The sequence below is a fragment of the Coturnix japonica genome, chromosome 14 (assembly GCF_054131305.1).
Source record: "Coturnix japonica strain WE chromosome 14, WE-NBRP24, whole genome shotgun sequence".
Classification (NCBI taxonomy): Eukaryota; Metazoa; Chordata; class Aves; order Galliformes; family Phasianidae; genus Coturnix; species Coturnix japonica.
Window position 1 is genome coordinate 4,761,321 of NC_140676.1, and position 17,541 is coordinate 4,778,861.

General features: G+C 41.5%; 1 long non-coding RNA gene across 5 annotated transcripts in view; it reads left to right on the forward strand.

Moving 5' to 3' along the window:
- LOC107318852 (uncharacterized) overlaps nt 1–17,541 on the forward strand; it is a 202,454-nt gene that overhangs the window by 161,051 nt on the left and 23,862 nt on the right. For 3 of the 5 annotated variants that reach the window (XR_014934156.1, XR_014934155.1, XR_014934157.1), the window contains exons 7-11: nt 5,415–5,507; nt 6,921–7,020; nt 11,044–11,229; nt 13,554–13,674; nt 14,766–14,980. This is a non-coding gene — a long non-coding RNA (uncharacterized LOC107318852). Of the gene's footprint in view, nt 1–5,414; nt 5,508–6,243; nt 6,513–6,920; nt 7,021–9,653; nt 10,179–11,043; nt 11,230–13,553; nt 13,675–14,765; nt 14,981–17,541 lie in introns of those variants that run through there. The other 2 variants (XR_001557547.3, XR_014934158.1) reach the window with 2 other exon arrangements.

Sequence of the window (17,541 nt, forward strand, 5' to 3'; positions counted from 1 at the left end):
TGCTTGTAGTATAAAACATTTCAACTTGGGCAACACAGAATAAGGTAAAGCAAACAAACAACGAAAATGAGATGTAGTAAATTCAAATCTGAAAATCACTTTTAAATATTCAGAAAATGAAAAGCTAAAGATGTGTCATAGCCTCTCTAAGACAGACATCCTATGCAGAATTTTGGGCACGGAACAGTGGTCAAACTGAAGCATTCCCTTTTAGATTCATATTCTGGGCTTTTTTTTTAAATCTATCCATTAAAATAATACTGCAGGATGAATACAAAATTGTCTGAAGTGCAGGGGTACAAAAACAGTTCACCACAAACACAGACAGTTGCAAATCAGTTGCAGTTGTTTCTTCCTTTAACCAGCAACCACTGCAACTTGATAGTGCAGGTGAACGAATTTACAGTCGTGGCCTTCCTGCTCCTCATCTGTCACCCTGCAGTACTTCTGGTCACTGCTGGTACTCGGGCAATGACTCACAAAGGGCTCAGCTCAGTGTTTTGTGATGGATTCTAGAATTTCCTGCATTACAGTTCTGTGTTTCTTGATTTCTCGTGGCAAAGAAAGATGCTTGTACTGTGGTTGCTTAGGCTATCCTTTATCCTGGCAATCAGAAAACCTTGAATTCAATTTAAGAAAGGTTGCATCTTTCCTTTTGTTTATCTGCAATAAGGAGACACAAACAAGGAAACTACTGACAAAAGAAATCAGACTCTGCTTTCCTCTTAGGGATGGGAATCTGCTGTTTGCATCTCTTGGCATGCAAAGATTCAGCATGTGACCCTTGCCCCATCACCCGTAAAAGTGTCACCACACTTTTTAAGAGCATTTAAGGCATTTAAGAGCATGGGAGGGAGAAGACAGCAGCTTTTAGGGCATCAGAAATGACAGTAATGTGCACTGGAACAGTCTGCACAAGCAAAGTGCGTTGAGGCAGTTGTATTAGATCAATCTGTGGCAGAAGAAAAGCCACTGACAGTTTATTTCTGTATTGGAGGACAAACTGCAAAGTGCACAGTCCTCATTAGGATAAATGGAGAACAGCTCAGCTTGGATCTCACCAAAACTTTTTTACCAGCTAATGGCTATTCAGAGCTCTATGTGAAATGAGTTAGGGCTCTCTTAGCCCTGCCAGTATGATAAAGAACAGCACTCCTGTTAGCAATAATAAGCATCCTTGGCCGAGGGTCTATGGATTGAGTGAGCATGGAGAATGAATTACCCTCTTTCCACTAGATGTGGTCCCTCTAGGTCAGGGCTCAGGTGAGGGGAAAAAATGTTATGGAGCTGTGCTGATTTACAGCTGAGGATCTGGTCTTAATGGCTCAATGGGTCCTTGAAGGTGCTTATCTGCCTTGGGAGCCTGGGAGCAGACCTGCCTTACGGAGGCAGAGGAAGTCTGTCCTATGGAAAGCCCAAGGGGGCTGGGGCCTGATCTTCACAGTGCCCCCTGCTCTATGGGTGGGACCACAGTGCAGAACCTTGTTCCTCTCCCTGGCACGTTGCAGTCCTGAATGCTCTGAAGTAGCCAAACCCCATATGATGCTGCAGAGCACTAAGCAAGAAAAGTTTTGGGAAGGACGACGTGAGGCCAAGCTGGTGCTCAACCACAGGATAGAGGCTTAAGAGGTCTGCCTTTGTGTTTGCAGTGCACTGCTCTGAAATAATGGAAATACCATGAGCAGAACTGGAATGAATGTGTGATCGGGTCTTCCTCTAGCCAAAGTGGAATAACTAGGTATTAAAACAACGTGAAAAGACTAAAAAGGAAGGAAATAGAGAGAAGGAATGGCACACAAGCAGTGCTCTATTTGTTCAGAGGCACATGCAGAAAACTCCAGCACACCTTTCGAAACCTAAATGTAAACAATACAAACTTTTCAAACTGGGCTTCGGAGCCAAAAACCTGAAGCACATGACAGCGTATCAAGACAACACATTTCCTGGTTGCATGCTTATGCTAGCATGCCTTCCCCACCCAGAGGCCTTGTCCATGCTGACCTGTTCCGTTGTACCGGCCAGTTGGCCACTTGGCTCCTCTCCCAGCAGCCAGTGCTCTCCAAGCGTGACATCGATCATTGCTGCCTGTAGTAAGGAAGATGGCACTTACCTGATGGGGTAGGCGGAAGCTCCCTCTCTTACCATATGCTGGGAATTGTCAGTGACTGCTTGAAGCCAAGGCTGGCTTTTCCTCCTGCCAGGAAACAGGCCTTTTCCAAAGCCTGCCAAAAAGACTTGGAAAAAAAAAAAAAAAGAAAGAAAGAGAGAGAGAGAGAAGAAAATGAAGAGAAAAGTAAAAAGAAGAAGAAAAAAAGAGAGAAAAAAGAAAAAGAATCTTTTTGCATATTACCTTTCACGCTGAGCAATTTTGTTGCAGGCTGGGCAGCACCTGTAATTACGGATCACAGCTTCCTTAGGCGCTACGGATATCAGGATAGACAGCAGACAGTCAAATAGGAGGCAGTACAATGGGTAAAGGGGAAAAAAATAAAGACAGAAGAAAGTGTTTATATTGATTCTCTCCAGAAATGCAAGATCTGCCACAGCCAAGCAGACTACTGAGTCATTAAAGGCTGCATCCTGACTCCAGGGTGCTTCAGGGGAAGAGGAGGGAAAGAGGCAAGCTGCCAATAGTTCCATGCCCTTTGGAGAGAATCACCTTCCTCATCCCAGCCTGACCGTGTCCTGGCACATAGCACTTGACTTCTGAGTAACCTTTCTCGGTAGTGAAGACTTCATCCCATTTCCCTTTTCATCATTAGGGTGAAGGGAGCCATGTGCACCACTGCTCCAGACAGACACTGAGACCAGCCTCCTGGTCCCCTATGGCCCTTCACTGAATATCAGGAGTCTACTGTTTGCGCAGCAGAGTCCAGCAGCTTAAATAAGCTTTTGCTTATGGTGGGCAAGCCTGAGTCCAAGAAAGGAAGATCGACATCTCTGTAAAGTACGTAGAAATTGAAACAAACAAAACAAACAAAGGAGCAAGGGGAAAAAGAGGGGTTGGGAGAAGAAAGCATATATACGTGAGTAATCTTCCCATGTCTGGTGACACAAACACTGATGCTGCATAGGAATAAAACAGTTTTTGAAACTCCTCTTCATAAAATATCACTTCTTCATACAATTTTTAACAGGAATGGGAGAAAAAGAAAGCAGGAAAGAGAAACCATCCAGACAGTGATCTCCTTTGAGTGGCAAACCACAGAAAAAAAAAAAGAAAAAAAAAAAGGTTTTTTTTCTTTCATTGAGGGGGTGGAGTTGAAGCGTTAGAAATCCAGGCCAAGGGATTACTTCACATTTCAGTTAAGGAATGAAACCTTCCAAAAAAGAAGGGTCTATTTTGTATTACTCAGCAGATCTTTTTTCCTTCTTATTTATCTAAGGAAAATTCTTGCTTTTTTTTTTTCCCCCCTCCCCCCCTAACAAAGTGTTTACTACAGTCCTGCAGCACACTCACACACACACACACACACACACACACACATGACAGAGCCCTTTATAAAGAAGAAATCAGGCTGGCGCTGCAAAAGTGCAGAGAAGATCTTTCGCTAAAATGATCTCAAGGTCAGTTTTGGGGGTCTTTAGGTTCCTATATTCAATCCAACCACGTTTCACGTCTCTGCTTTGCTTGCTTAACTTACAAGAAACTTGGGCACAATTTTGCTTGTGTTGGCAGTTTTTAGGTGTGGATTCATGCAGGCTATTTACAAGATGCCAAGGGATGTCAAATCCTGAACATGTGTTTTTGTCCTACAGTCATTCTCTGACAGCAGAAATAGTCTGCAGCTTATCAGATCCATTTGCTGATATTTAACATCTTTTTTTCCCGACAAAGGTTTGGGGTGAGATGAATTTTAATGTTTCTCTGCGCTGAAGCTGACAAAAAATAAAAAAATCTTTATGCATCTAAGTTAGAAATTGGAGCTTTAAGCTGTAAGGAAAAAGAAAACCAACAACAACAGCAACAACAACCAAAAAGCAACTCCCTTATTTACAACATTGTTACTTTCGTACTTAGATTTAATTTTGTTTGTTTTCTTTAAAAGGCTCAGGGTATTTTGTTCAGCATTTTACTCAATCAAGAGGTACTGCAATTTTGTCACAGACCAAGATGTACAGATTTAGAGAAGACTTTTTAAATGCATATTCCTGATATAAGTGACAAAATATATGAAATAAGTAAGCATAATAACTTTATAAGAACCGTAAAGCAAAATATTTTCTTTAATGTATAATCCTACACAATTTTAGGTAGCAGTGTACTACTAAAATTGAGGGTTTTGTACAAATATGTGTGTTCTCAGAAACCAGAGGAGACAGGCATGGAAGAGAGCAGAAACTTAAACAAGCATTAACGTAGATATAGAAGGGTAGATAGTGTTTTGGAGGATATTTCCATATTAAGTATAGGCGTACAGAGAGCGAGTTTAATTTTGCAGGCAAAAAAAATGGCTAACAAAAAGGGGAACATTTTTCATGAATCGGAGTCATAATAAATACTTGAACTGTATGTGCTATGTGAGGCACCTCTTAAATTCACAATGCCATATACATATGTTTTCATACAGCAGTAGATTTGTCATCCTGGGTTTCTGCAGACACCGTTCTATTTAAAGCTATTTTTCTCCGCTAACCACCTTCATCAAGCTCTTTGTTTCAGCACAGCCTATCTGTTAAAACATGCCCAGCATTGTAACTTTACACCTAGAAGTATCCCATGGCAGAAACAAGTTCCTAATTCTTTTTGTCTGAGAGCTCATCTGTAGATGGGGATGGTTGGGGTCTTCTCCAAATTTATCCTCACTTCTTTTGTTTGCAGAAGTTGGGTTGTGCAAGCTGTTGGTGTGTGGTTTGTCCCACTAAGTTACGAAGAACAATCTATTTGAGAGCTTTCCAATTATTCTTACTTCTGGTCAGGTTAGATATGCAATTAGATCAGATCCCTGACAGGTTTTTGGCTCCTCTAGTGTCAGGCCTTTATTAATCAGAGCGTATGCAGATGGAAATGATTTATTTTTTGTTAGCCATTACACAAATTTGATTGTCAACAAAATCTTTGTCAGCTTTTAGCAAACTTTGGAATAGACCTTCACACTGGAGGTGGGGTGCTCACCCTCACCAGATGTGTTTGGTTTGCTTTAGCAGAGGCAGCTCAGCTTTCCAAACTCATAGAGTTTACAACCAAAGAGCCTGTATAGACCTCATCAACTAAACATTTCAAAGGAAAGGGACGTATGGGCAGAGGTGACTTCTGGGATCCTTCCTGGTTTCCTCCTCTGCTGCTGCGCCGCCAGCTCTTCTCAATATAATGCAGTTCCACTGGGCCTTGTCCTTTACTTTGTTGGCAAATAAGGTAAATGACCCCTGTTCTGGCTGCCCATATGCTGCTAATATCATTGGTTTTGTTTCAGCAAACTGCACGAAGATGGTACAGACAGATGCCAAAAAAAAAGAGGGCCCCCATCAGCCCAGTATTCCCCACTGTGAACCACCAACGCGCCAGGGTGAGTGGCAGCCGGCATCTCCTTAGTTATTGGGGAGAGCAGCTGTGTCACGTTCGGTTAGTTTACATCATAACCTAAATCAACCATGAAGGATGAAGATGCATAGAAGGAAAAGGGGGGGCTGGGGAGAAGGAAACAATAAACTGGAGGGATGTGTTCAAACAAAGTCTCGTACAAAACCTGCCTTTGGGTTCGGTCCTAACTAAACAGAGTGATTGCAGGGAAAGAGGTTGCTCAGTTGCCAAAGCCTTAGAAAGTGTCTGTAGAAATCTGAGAGAGAGCAGATTTGTCCTCTGAACACAGATGTTTGCATTTTTATTCTTTGCTCTTTGCCTCCACGTCCTTGTCTTCTTCCCCCGGCCCTGACAATTCATTAGTTCTCACCTCGGGCTGCAAGCAGGTCCAGAGAGAACACACAAGTTCGTTACACTTTGGCACGTGGAGCGTGTTAACTGTGATACAGCTAAAGGCTGTTGTTGCAGATTAAAAAAGAATTGCAACACCTGTCCCCAGATCAGGGGGTGGCTTCAGCACAGGCCTTGGCTCCAGGAACTTCTCTGGTGATGAAGTCAGTTTTTCACAGGTTGTCATTAATTAACTTTTTTTTTCTTTCATCCAGGTGAAGCTTAAAGAGCAAAAAAGTGGGCAGGGCAGAGGGCCATCAAAAGATGACTGTGGGCTATAAGAGCTATTTTGCTCAGGGTCAGGGAGGTTGAGGTACTCTTGGTTGTTTTTCCTTCTTTGCTCTCATTTATGTATCATAGATGTAGATATTTAAGCACTTTGGTGTGTGGTTTATAGGTAGCAATGTAAAAGGGACTTAAAATATAGTAGTGTTGTTTCTTTGTTACATGCTTCAATGTTTTGAGGATTTGAACTTTTTTAGCGTGAGTAGTAGGGAAGAATCACTTGGTGATGTTTAAAATAGGCCTTAAAGATTTCTGCAATGAGATACCTTTAGAAGCATTGGAATATGATGAAGATAAAGCAAGTGGGGTAGAACAGGTAGTTCTAGATACATTCTCTATTCTGTTTTCCACCAAAAAAGGGTAAAATTACTTGAAATAAGTATTGTTATTCTTTAAAACCACAGTACTTCCCAGCTCATCACAACTTCTGTAGGCTCCATAAACAAAAGTGGAATGGGCTGGTGCAGGGCTGAGGTCCTGGTGGGTGGCCAGGTCACCAAGCCAGCCTTTAATGTATAGGTAGCTTAATGGCTTCCTTTTGTCTGGGTGCTGAGATGTGTTTCAGATTAACTCTATGATCTATATAACCTACAGGATCCAGAGATGAAGAACTAGCAGCAGAAAGAGCTCTGAGGAGGTGTTAAGCAGGGCTGAAGCACTTCTCACTTGGTGAGAAGAGTAATTAAGAAGTGAATGCTCACATCAGTTGTTTATTCTCTCACAGATGCTGCTGAAAAACAAATGGAAGCTGGCAAGCAGCTGAAGGCCTGTGGTGGTTGACCAATCTGCTCTGAACTGTTCCAGGAGCCTCCAGAGAACAAGAGGTTTGACAACTTTATTTGAAATATCTTGGGGGGATAGAAACTGGAACAGCGTACATCCTCTGTGGTATGGCACAAAATAGAGACGTACTTGGTGGATGCTGCTTATAGCCCAGGTTTCTCCTAGGTGCAGTGTGGTTTCCTACCTAAGTTGTGTCCTGCACGTAGTCTCTTACTGAGTCTGGATAAGCTAAATATATAATCGTCCATGCTTACAGCTTACAGAATCCTGACAGAAAAGAAATAATTTGATTTTGATTTCTAAGGGAGGAGCATGAGGTACAACTGCTCCCTGGGGATGGAGTGGTAAAAAGAAGTGTGCAGATGCAAGTTTGGCTTGTTTCACGAAGCTCTTAAAAATATATATGTTAAAAAATCATAGTTTTTTTGTTCCAAGTGGTTCCTTTTCAAGAGATGGGAGATCTTGTTGGTGCTCGGAGTGCAAAATCTAGTGCCAGTTTCCACCAACAGGTACTGTAAATAAGTGGGCTGCTTGCAGCAAAAGCTGTATTTGTAGAGTGCAGTGGAAAGTTGGTTTACTTGGGTCTTGTGAAAAGTTTTCAGATATGGAGACAAAAGATATTTAAGCCAGATACCTCTCACTTTCCAAGCACAAAACATACTTTCCCTTCTTTCTTCAAATGTAGTTCCCCTTGCAAAACTTTGTGGAGAACAATACAATAATCAGCTCTTAACATCTAATTATGCTTTTCCCTTTACAAAAGGAACTCATATTCTTAAATAACACTTCCTGGCAGCAGTGAGCTTTGTGGCTCCCTTTGAAAGAAAGGGGAAAACAATGCAACCCAGCCCAAATATCTTCAGATCATTAATGTACAGGGAATTGGGTGCAGAATCTTTTCTTAACTTCATCACTAGATGAAAATAATACTTACCCTTGAGCACTTGGCTGTATTCTTGTACTGAATGCCAACAATAATCTAATCAGTTAACAATTCTCATTCTGATGATCATTTTCCTGTGAATTGTTTCAGTGGTAGAAAAAATATATATATATAAGTAAATGAGTTGCTTGTGCTGGAAAGATGATGGCTGACTGAGGGTCCACTCTTTTGGCTCCTTGTAACAGTTCAGATTCTTCTCCCTGCTGGATGAAATGTCAACCTGCAGGGCTGTAAGCTTAAAAAAAAGAAAGTCCCTTTACAATGAAATCTTATCCCTGTTTTGCCCAGAGGTGTTTCATAGCCCAAGCAAAGCACTTGAGTTCTGCAACTACTGGACTACATGACAACTTCCCTTTGTCTGTGCTGCAGGAGCAGGGTTGGGTTTGTTTCTTATTATAAATAATGTTTAGGATTTTTATTTTTTTTTTTCCTATTGTGGAGTAAATTTCAGCCCCAAAATGTATGATATGTGCTGCATTTGGTGCACTCTCCCTGAGGCAAACCAGGGGATCTGTAAGTGGTACTATTTTTCCTATCAGCCCTGGAGAGTAGTGTGGCAGCCCTGCGTGTTATTAATGGATAAAATCTGAGCAGCAGCCAACCCCAAGGTGAACCCTATGCATTTAAAACATTTCATCAGACAGCTAAGTATTTTTTTTTCCTTCACTACAGCGGATATCTCTACTGCCACCACTCAATAGATCCCGATAGAAGAGAGCAATAGCTAGACTCACTAATGTGAAAATTGATAGTATGAGCTCTCCAATGAAATATAAACAGCTCTGTGTTTCTTAAGTGTCAATATCACGGGGCTGGGCTGAGGAGGTGGTGCGGTGGATTAACCCTAGAATTATCCAGGAGGGGGGAGAAGCTGGTAAATAGGAAATATTTGTCCAATCAGCCGGGGCTCATTTCTGAAGTGGATAAGATGGGCTGCTGTTGACTCTCAGCTGCTGTCAGATAGAAAACCCAGCTACAGTTTACAGCTCCTGTTATTGGAGCATTTCTGGAGGTGGGAGGAAGGTCAGACTGGACTATTCTTTCCCCTGGAAGAACCGGGTAAAAGGGAAGACACATGGTGTGAGAATTAGAACTGCAACTTTCAAGATGCCTTTGCAGAAGCAGCTGCCCTGCACTGGGAGCTGTTCCTGGCAAGCTGCAACACTGCTGTCGGAACAGCATTTATTAGAAGAGCAGCTTATTCTGGAGGGAAAGCCTGCAACAAGCAGAATCATCATCTTTGCTTAAGGAGAGCTGGGACCTTGCCTGCCCACATAACCGGATGGTCCCCGCATGGAGAGGGATGCAGGATGTTTTGGATGTTTTCAGGGGGTCTGGTTACCCAAACTGATTTACTGGTATTGTTTCCATTTATGGATAATGAAGGATAGTGACAGTGCTCCTTCTGTTCTGGCTGTAAGAAACTGAAAGCACCCAAGTCAGTTTGCTTGGTGAGCAACAGAGTCACCTCCTGGTCCTGATACGTGAGCTGGATGAGACCAGGTGTGGGTTACAAATAACCCAGAGCAATGTTGTTCTTTTGACAAAGAAATGGTTTCCATGGAAACTTTTAAATATACCCAAGATTATGTAAGTTTACATCCAATATACCTCCAAAACATTTATATTGATAGATTGGATAGATTGCAGAAACACTTTTTTAACAAGAATTCACTTAACTTTCCTTTATATATATATATATATATATATATATAAATGAGCAATTCTGCATAACAGTTTCCATATTTAATTACAGGCTTGCAATAACCTGACTGAATTTTACTTAAAATAAACCCACCTTTGACTGGGAAGGGTTCAAGGACGGTAAGGGAACTAAAAAGTTACAACATATTCATACTGTAAATCATTGCAAAGTCACTGAAAGCCTCCTTTTAAATGTATATTTATAAAGTGCATTTCATTCCGATGTAGCTGGAAACTTAGACTTGCTGAGTTTTCTTCTTGAGCTTGTTTACTGAGTTTTCAATCTGCTTGTTGAGGCTTAAGGACTCTTCTACTTATGAGTCAACTCCTGGAACCAGAGCACGTGATGGAGGATCATACCTTAGTTGAGGGCACTTAACCCTGAGCAGGCAGGCTAAAGATTTAGTGAACAAGCCAAAAAGGACTTTATATAGGGTGGCAAAACAGCCCTTTGGGAGCAGGGGGAGAGGGGAGTATTAGCAGGAGGGAATCTCAGCCACACAGCAACACACCTCCTTGTAAGTGCTCTTGAATCAGCAGGTTTTTCACAAGGTAAGTACCCACAGGTTTGTGCTTATACTAATGCAAATAAATAAATGCATAATAAAAATAAAGTGCTGGCATACCTGAAAGCTTTCTCTGTACAAACCTATTCCCTTCCCACTTTTCTTGTCAGTCTTTACATTTCTTGGGGCAGTAACTCAAAGCTTTGTTGCTGAGGTTTGGACGCAGCCATTGGAACCAAGAGCTCACTCTGTGCTCCTTCCAACCCCCAGCTTTCCGCAGTCCTATTTCAATACTGCTGTAGGTTCACAGGTGTGCAGAGTTTCCCCAGCCACAGCACTGGCAAACAGCAGGGTTGAGCAGCTGGGAGTTCAGTGCATACAGAGCTAAAAAAGCCATTAAGTGTCCTAATGAGTGAGAGTTTGCACCACCCAGCTAATTAAGGTTGGCCTATGAAGCAAAGGCTATAGGCATTGTTCTGAAGTAGGAAGAAGACAGTGTATCTCTCAGAGATTCTGTGGGATTGTTCAAGTCATTCCTTCTTTTGCCTTCAAAATATAGTATTACTTAAAGATAAAGCAGTTAAAAGGAGCATGTCCCTTCTGTGTTCTTCCCGTTAACTGGTTAAGAGTTTGTAATGTCAACTAAAAATCTTGAGAAGCCTGTATTTGAAAAATTTTATGTTGGATTTGGGAAAATTAAGTAATAACTTTAAAAGAAGTACAGAATTCAGTTATATGATGGTATATATTGAAGTGTATAAAACTCATAAAGGCATACATTCTGTCCAAAAGCCAGGTTTTAATATAAACACCAGGTGTTAATATAATGAGGTTTATAATATCAAAATAATTATTGAAGTAAGTTCTGCATTTTTTCCCCTACTTTTATACTTCAAGCTTCTCTTTTCCAGGGTACAGACCAGAGATCTACAACAGAGCCTGAGCATCTCGTGTAATGTCAAGCCCTTAAGAGCTGAGAAAAACACATCAGAGTATCAGGACAGAAAAACAATGGATGAGAAGGACCTTAAAACTCTGCCTGTAGATCTGATCAATGGATCTCTGTGAAGTCCTTGGACTGACTCTGCTTATGGTCTGTAGGTACTTAATTACTTATTACAGGCATGGAACTTCTTTGATTGGTCTCCCCCACTCCTTGAGGAGGCTAGCATGCTTTATTATTTATTTGATGTCATACTTAGTGCATGCATATGAAAATATTTCACTATTTATTTTTATACTTTATCAACAGTATGTTATGGAGCAAACATTTCCCGTTTTTCAATGAATTCAGTCAGAGTTTAGTTATCTGTTTATTATTAGTGAGCGTGCCCAAGAGTTTTGCTTTGTTTGTTTGTTATCAGTGCATCAAAGCGTGATTGATAAAATAAACTAACATGATCATAAGTTCAGTTATTTGAATGAATTTTGGAATAGCAGATGCAAAGCTAAAAAGATATCTTATCCCAGCTTTCACCTTTTGACTGGATGGAAGAGGCCATCAGGCAGGTAATTCCATTCTCTTTGCAAAGAAAAGCTGGGCCTCCAAATAGGAGCAAAGCAAGGATCTGTGAGAAACAGTGCACAGTTGAAACCACAGCTGCTTTGTCCTCCAGCAGCTCAGGAGGTGGCATGCATTGCTGCCTCTCTAGACTTTGCTTTCTCTTCTCATAACTTTTCCATGAGCTGGAGTCTTAGGTAGCTGTATGAGTATCAGCCACTAAACCAGCATTATGTTGTAAAAAGAAAAAAGCATTATAAAAGTAGTCTTACATGAAGATAGAAGAACTTTGGCTGGGAGGATGACTTGCTGTAAGCAGCCACACACTGTTGCCAGCATAATATCTGCTTTGTCATTAGAGTGACCAGTGAGCAGCGACAATATAAACATAGCAGGAGTGGGTGTTGGAGTGCCCTGAAGTTCATTAGTGTGTGATCCCATTAAATAACTGTCCGAAGGTGACATTTACTGCCTGGCTTCTGTGAGCTGCAAGATGGGATCCTTAAATCTGGCAGGCTTTGTCCTGAATTTAACTTGCAGATATCAAAGAAAGTAGAAGTGCTATTACCTACCAGGAATTCTGATTAATTAACTAGCTAACTGCACCCTCAGTGCTGGGGAAGAAATGGTTTGGGTTTGTTGGATATGAGCCTTGCTGAGAATGACATCTATAAGACCAGCAGTGGACTTCAACTATTCTCTATTGAAACTGGTTGCCCAGAGAAGTTGTGGATGCCCTGTCCCTGGGGGCATTCAGGGCCAGGCTGGATGCAGCTCTGGGCAGCCTGGTCTGGTGGTTGGTGACCCTGCACATAGCAGGGGGGTTGAAACTAGATGATCTTTGAGGTCCTTTTCAATCTGGGCCATTCCACGATTCTATAAGGAGGGAGAAATTTCCCTCCTCATCTTCATGTGCTCCTTAAAATCCCAAGGCTGCTTTTGCCTCCTGTGTGTCAGTATGAGCCAAGGACAGAGGAGGAATGACGAGCACACTGTGGAAAGTTTTTGAAACATCCCTCTTCCAAGAAGTTGGTAAAAATGCTGAGCTCAAAGACTCAAAGCAACTCACTTGAGACTCATTTTCAGTACGGTTAAAGTTCTAAAACCCAGACTGTGAAATCTCAGGAAGCAGCTGGATTCCTAATTAAAACAAATCGTTAATAGATTTAGCAGGCCAAATTTATGCTTTTCAATTAAAAACACTATTGGGATTGGTATTTGCTTGTGTACATGTGTGCATGTGCACTCATATGGTATTAGTGGGTATATATTGGTGGTGTAATGCACCAAAGGATAGGGTCAGGCTATTTGGCCGTCACATGCACCAATGGATTTGGAGTGTCTAAGCAGAACACAACTTGAAAGCAGGAGTGTGAGTCAAGGATACTTCATACACTCCTTTCCTGGCCACTTTGTTCTTCTACCTGAGGCCAGCCAAGCATTTTGCTCACACAGTGAGTTGTTCTCATGTGAGAGCTACAAATGTTTTACAGCCCACGTGATGGGCCTGAGCTATTCATTGACTAGTACTAACCAGGAAGAATTTGCCCTCCAATTAGCCCTGTTGTTTTGGTTCACTTCTCTGTGGTTCCTCTTACACAGAGATTCCACTCAAACTGGGGCAAAAGCAATTCTATTGTTGTTGCTTAAATAATTTTTATATCACGACAGTAATTCTCATTACACCAAATTTGATGAAATGATTTTATTTCCATCCTTATTTGTGGCAAAACAAAGAGTGCATCTGTATGTTTTTATCCCAAGAAAGAAAGGAAAAAGCCATGCATTGCCTCAAAACATGCTACTGAAAAGTACTTTTGTTACTTCCAAAATGAGGTTTGGGTCTCATGTAGCTGCTTTTCAACAAGAACAAGCTAAAAAACACTGTAATTTTGTAACAGCTAATTTTTTCTTTTCTAGTTAAATGAAGGGCTACTTAAATTGATAATTCCTGCTCCAGAAAAAAAAGACCACCTCAAACAACTTTTTATTTTGAGAATGCCGATGAGAAAAGAAACTTTTCTCTGCAGTGAAATGAGAGGTAATTTTATAATAAAATAAATGAAAGTTAAAAGGGATGTGCATCTCCCATAGCCTGTCCTCAGCTGATCATGGGACTTTCACTGTACTCGACCCCTGCATGGCCTTCAGATGAAAATAGAAGCTCCAGTACCACCTCCAGTCCCCTGACTATATAGATATTTATTCATTTGTGCTATAAATGGGGAGCTTGGGGTTACAGGTTCACTGTAGCAGATTCTGAAGCAAAATGGGGCCCCTTTCTATATACAAACATTTGTAACAGCAAAAGACTCTGTGGGCGCTGTGGCTAAATGCAGGCTGGCTGCTCCATCTGCCTAAGGATTTGCTGCAGTGCTCATATTTAGTTCATTGCTTTGCAAAGTGTTTTCAGAAGTATCTTGATAGCAAGCATACAAAACTCACTTGCATTATATTCTAATGGGCAGTGTTGACTTACTTTATACTTACTGTCAAGTGGAGCTTGGTGAAAGCAATGTTTTCTGCATGTTCTGGCAATGTGGCAGTCTCTGAGATGCATATGGGGCAGCCAGAGGCAAGGGGTAAAAGCTGTGAGAATTCCATGGTGCTGCATTGAAGCACTAGTAAGCTCATTTAGTCAGAGATTAAGCTATGGAGCTAAATCTGAAAGCGAGAAAGGAGAGGAAAAGCTATTGAAAACCGAGATTCTACTGCTGACTATGGAGGCCACATGACCCTGACACATAACTTTTACTGAGTTGACTATATCTCACTTCCTTTAAGTGCCTGTCCCTCCTGCTCACTCTCAAGGACTTGGCCAATCTCCTTTTGTAAATAGAACAATGCTTTATATTTCTCTATTACTCTGCGGCGACTATATCAATAATGCAGGAAAGGCATCTGTCCAGCACAATGAGATTATTTTTCTGATTTCGGTTGACAGTTATGGTAATAGTTTGGCAAACAATCTACTCCACCATCAATGACCACAGATTACAGCTGTTTTTAAAAATCTCAGCTGCTCCTGGAAACTTAGAAGATTGATTACACAGACAGAAAGAGACAGAAAGATGTGTCAAAAGCTTTTAGGGCTGAAACTTTTAACTGTCTCACTCCCTTTTCCCCCCGTAGATTCTGAAAGCCGACATGCCATCTTGTCATCGCCATGCAGAATGAAATGAGCGGAGCAAGTAAACAAATGATTGTGCCTCAGAGGGAATTGAGGAGTTGCTCCGCACCAAAGCATTCAGAAAACACAGTGGGAATTGTAAAAAAAGAGAATGATTTTATATTACCGAAGACACCAAGATTTTTGTATTATTCCTACATTGGGCTCAGCAGGCTGGGTAAGTCATGAAGACTTGGGCTGGCTCCAGGTGAGGTGGAGGTTCTACTCAGCCATGGGCTGCTGAGGAGGGTGACAGAGTTTGGCTTGTTCTACTTTAAACCAGAATTTGCTTCCCTTGACTCATGGCTTTCTTGAGCTCTTACAGGGCAGCTAAGCTCCAAGTAGGAGGCACCTGTGGGGTGATAAGAAAATCCCTGAAAAAGGCCTTGTTTCCCCCTCTTAAACGTGTTATTTATCTGACACAAATCTGTACTTATAATCAAATATGCACCTTACCAAAGCTTAACGCTACATTAAAGGACTCCTAACTGCCAATAGTTAGAGCGGAAAAATGTACTGTTTCAAATACATGTCCCCTTCATGCAAAGAATGGGAATAACAACGTGAGATCTGTGTCTGGCAAGCACTGGAATTTCAGATACCAAATGTTCACAGCAAACTGCTCAGGGACAAATTTGCAGAACAAGAATTATCCTCAGAAATTATTCAGCAGATATTTTCAATTTGAGTAACAATAGAAGAGAGAAAAATCAGAGGCTGCTTGAGGATAGGACCATGGAAAAGGGAGGGGGGGAAAGGTCAATTCATCAAATAAATTATTCCCTATGAATTATTCACACGAGGCTATCTTAACTGTTATTCCTACTTTCGCAGCCTCACTACAGGAGTTGACAATAATACAGCTGTGTCAGCTTCTAGACTTTGATATTAGCAAGAATAAAATCTCAGAGTGCACTTAGGTCTACTGGAGTTAGTCAAGAGGTGAATTTTGTCCTCCAAGTTGATTTTTCTCTTTGGCCAAGACATCAGTGTGTTATCAGCCATCCTAAAGCCAGAAGATGGGGAGAAGAAAGTTGAGCAGGAAAAAATAGCTGTCAATTACAACAATCTCCTGGTAATCTCCTCCCTCTTATTTGAAGAGGCGCAACACCTAAAGCAGAACTGAATAGGTGTTAAGAATCTGCCTTCTCAAACTCTCAAAACTCAGGTGGGTTCATCTGTCTTCTGAAGTCTTTATTCAGGCCTGTTAGTAATACATTTACCTTCTTAAATATCAGATTGCTGTGATCTCAGAATACTCTAGAACAATCTCATAGCTCCCCTGTTTTCTGGTTCTCACAGATCAAGACATCCATCGAGGCAGGTCACCTGAATTCATTACTTAGCCCAGTGAGCTGCAGTGGGTACCCAGAACATTTACCAATGCAGGGCTTAGAGGGCTGCTATTACACAACCCCACATTTTTACATTACGAATGGAAGTAAACATGATCTGAGGACCCACACACATGGATCTCACTGAAACTGATAAGAATTAGATACTTAAATCCCTCAAAGAAACAGACCAACAGTATCTTTAGTCACCTAGGATCAAGTTCTGGGCAAATTCTGAGCACAAATACATCAGCTGTGGATACAAAAAGGAAAGTAAGAAAACAAAAAACAAAAAGAAGCTGCTTACCTTTAGAAGGCCTGAGGTAAACGGGGATTATCAGAAAGATACTCCTACCTCCACTGCCAACCCTTAAATGAGGGCTGGTAAGGGGTGGATCCTGGCTCTGGCCCTTCCGGTCACTCATCTGCATTGCATTACCTTGCATTGCATGCACCTGAGCTCCCCTGGGCTGGCCTTGCTTCCTACCAGGCGCTCAATCACTGCTTCAGGCTGTGACTCAGCATTTCTGCTACTTGCTGTATTTTTCAGACTCTGGCTTTAAACAGCCTTTGAAAATGGGAGTTAAACTCCCATGTCAGCAAGGCATTTTGAAGGTTTTACCTGAGATTCCGGTTCTATGGCACCACATAAGACCTGCTGCTATTTGTGGAGTTGTGCTCTGCCTCCACTGAATCCTTTCTAAATCAATCCAAAGTGCCATTTCCCATCACCTATCCCAATCATGGCTCATTAAGCATCATGCGGAACATAATCTATTAGCAGTGATATCCTTGCTAGAAAAAGAATCAGTTGTGATCCCCACCTTTTGTAAGACAAAACAAAACAAAAATCAACGTAAGGCCTGCCACTATTAAAGAGATTGAATGTGGGAGGTGTGTATTTATGCCATTGAGGCAACTTAAATGTTCATAAAGAGGATGAAACTTCAGTATCTCGAGTTGCTGATATCAAGCTTCAGGTCAGAGACAGATGACTTCATGCTGAGATTTATTACTAAGAGGCGAAGCTTTGGAGTTTGTGTCAAGGTGGGCTCATCCATCACCGAAAGAATTCTGCCATAATATTCTGCTGTCAGATCCCATCTACCCTTGATCAATCTATCAGTCAGCCTACTTAGGAAATTGTACATAAACCCAATATAATCTCATTAGCCATCCAAAACACCGTCAATGGTTAATCATGCAGGTAAATTGTAGTGTGCTAAATATGACTCTTTTCCTAATGCACACACACTGCGTGAGATGTGGCAGAGGACATCCCCAGCTACCTGGCAGCCAGATGAATTTCTCAGTGCTGTGTGTTAGAGCAGCATTCCTGTTAAAAATTGAGCTTCTCTGAAATCATGCATTTTATCAGAGGATATAGATGTTGGGCTGTTTCAAG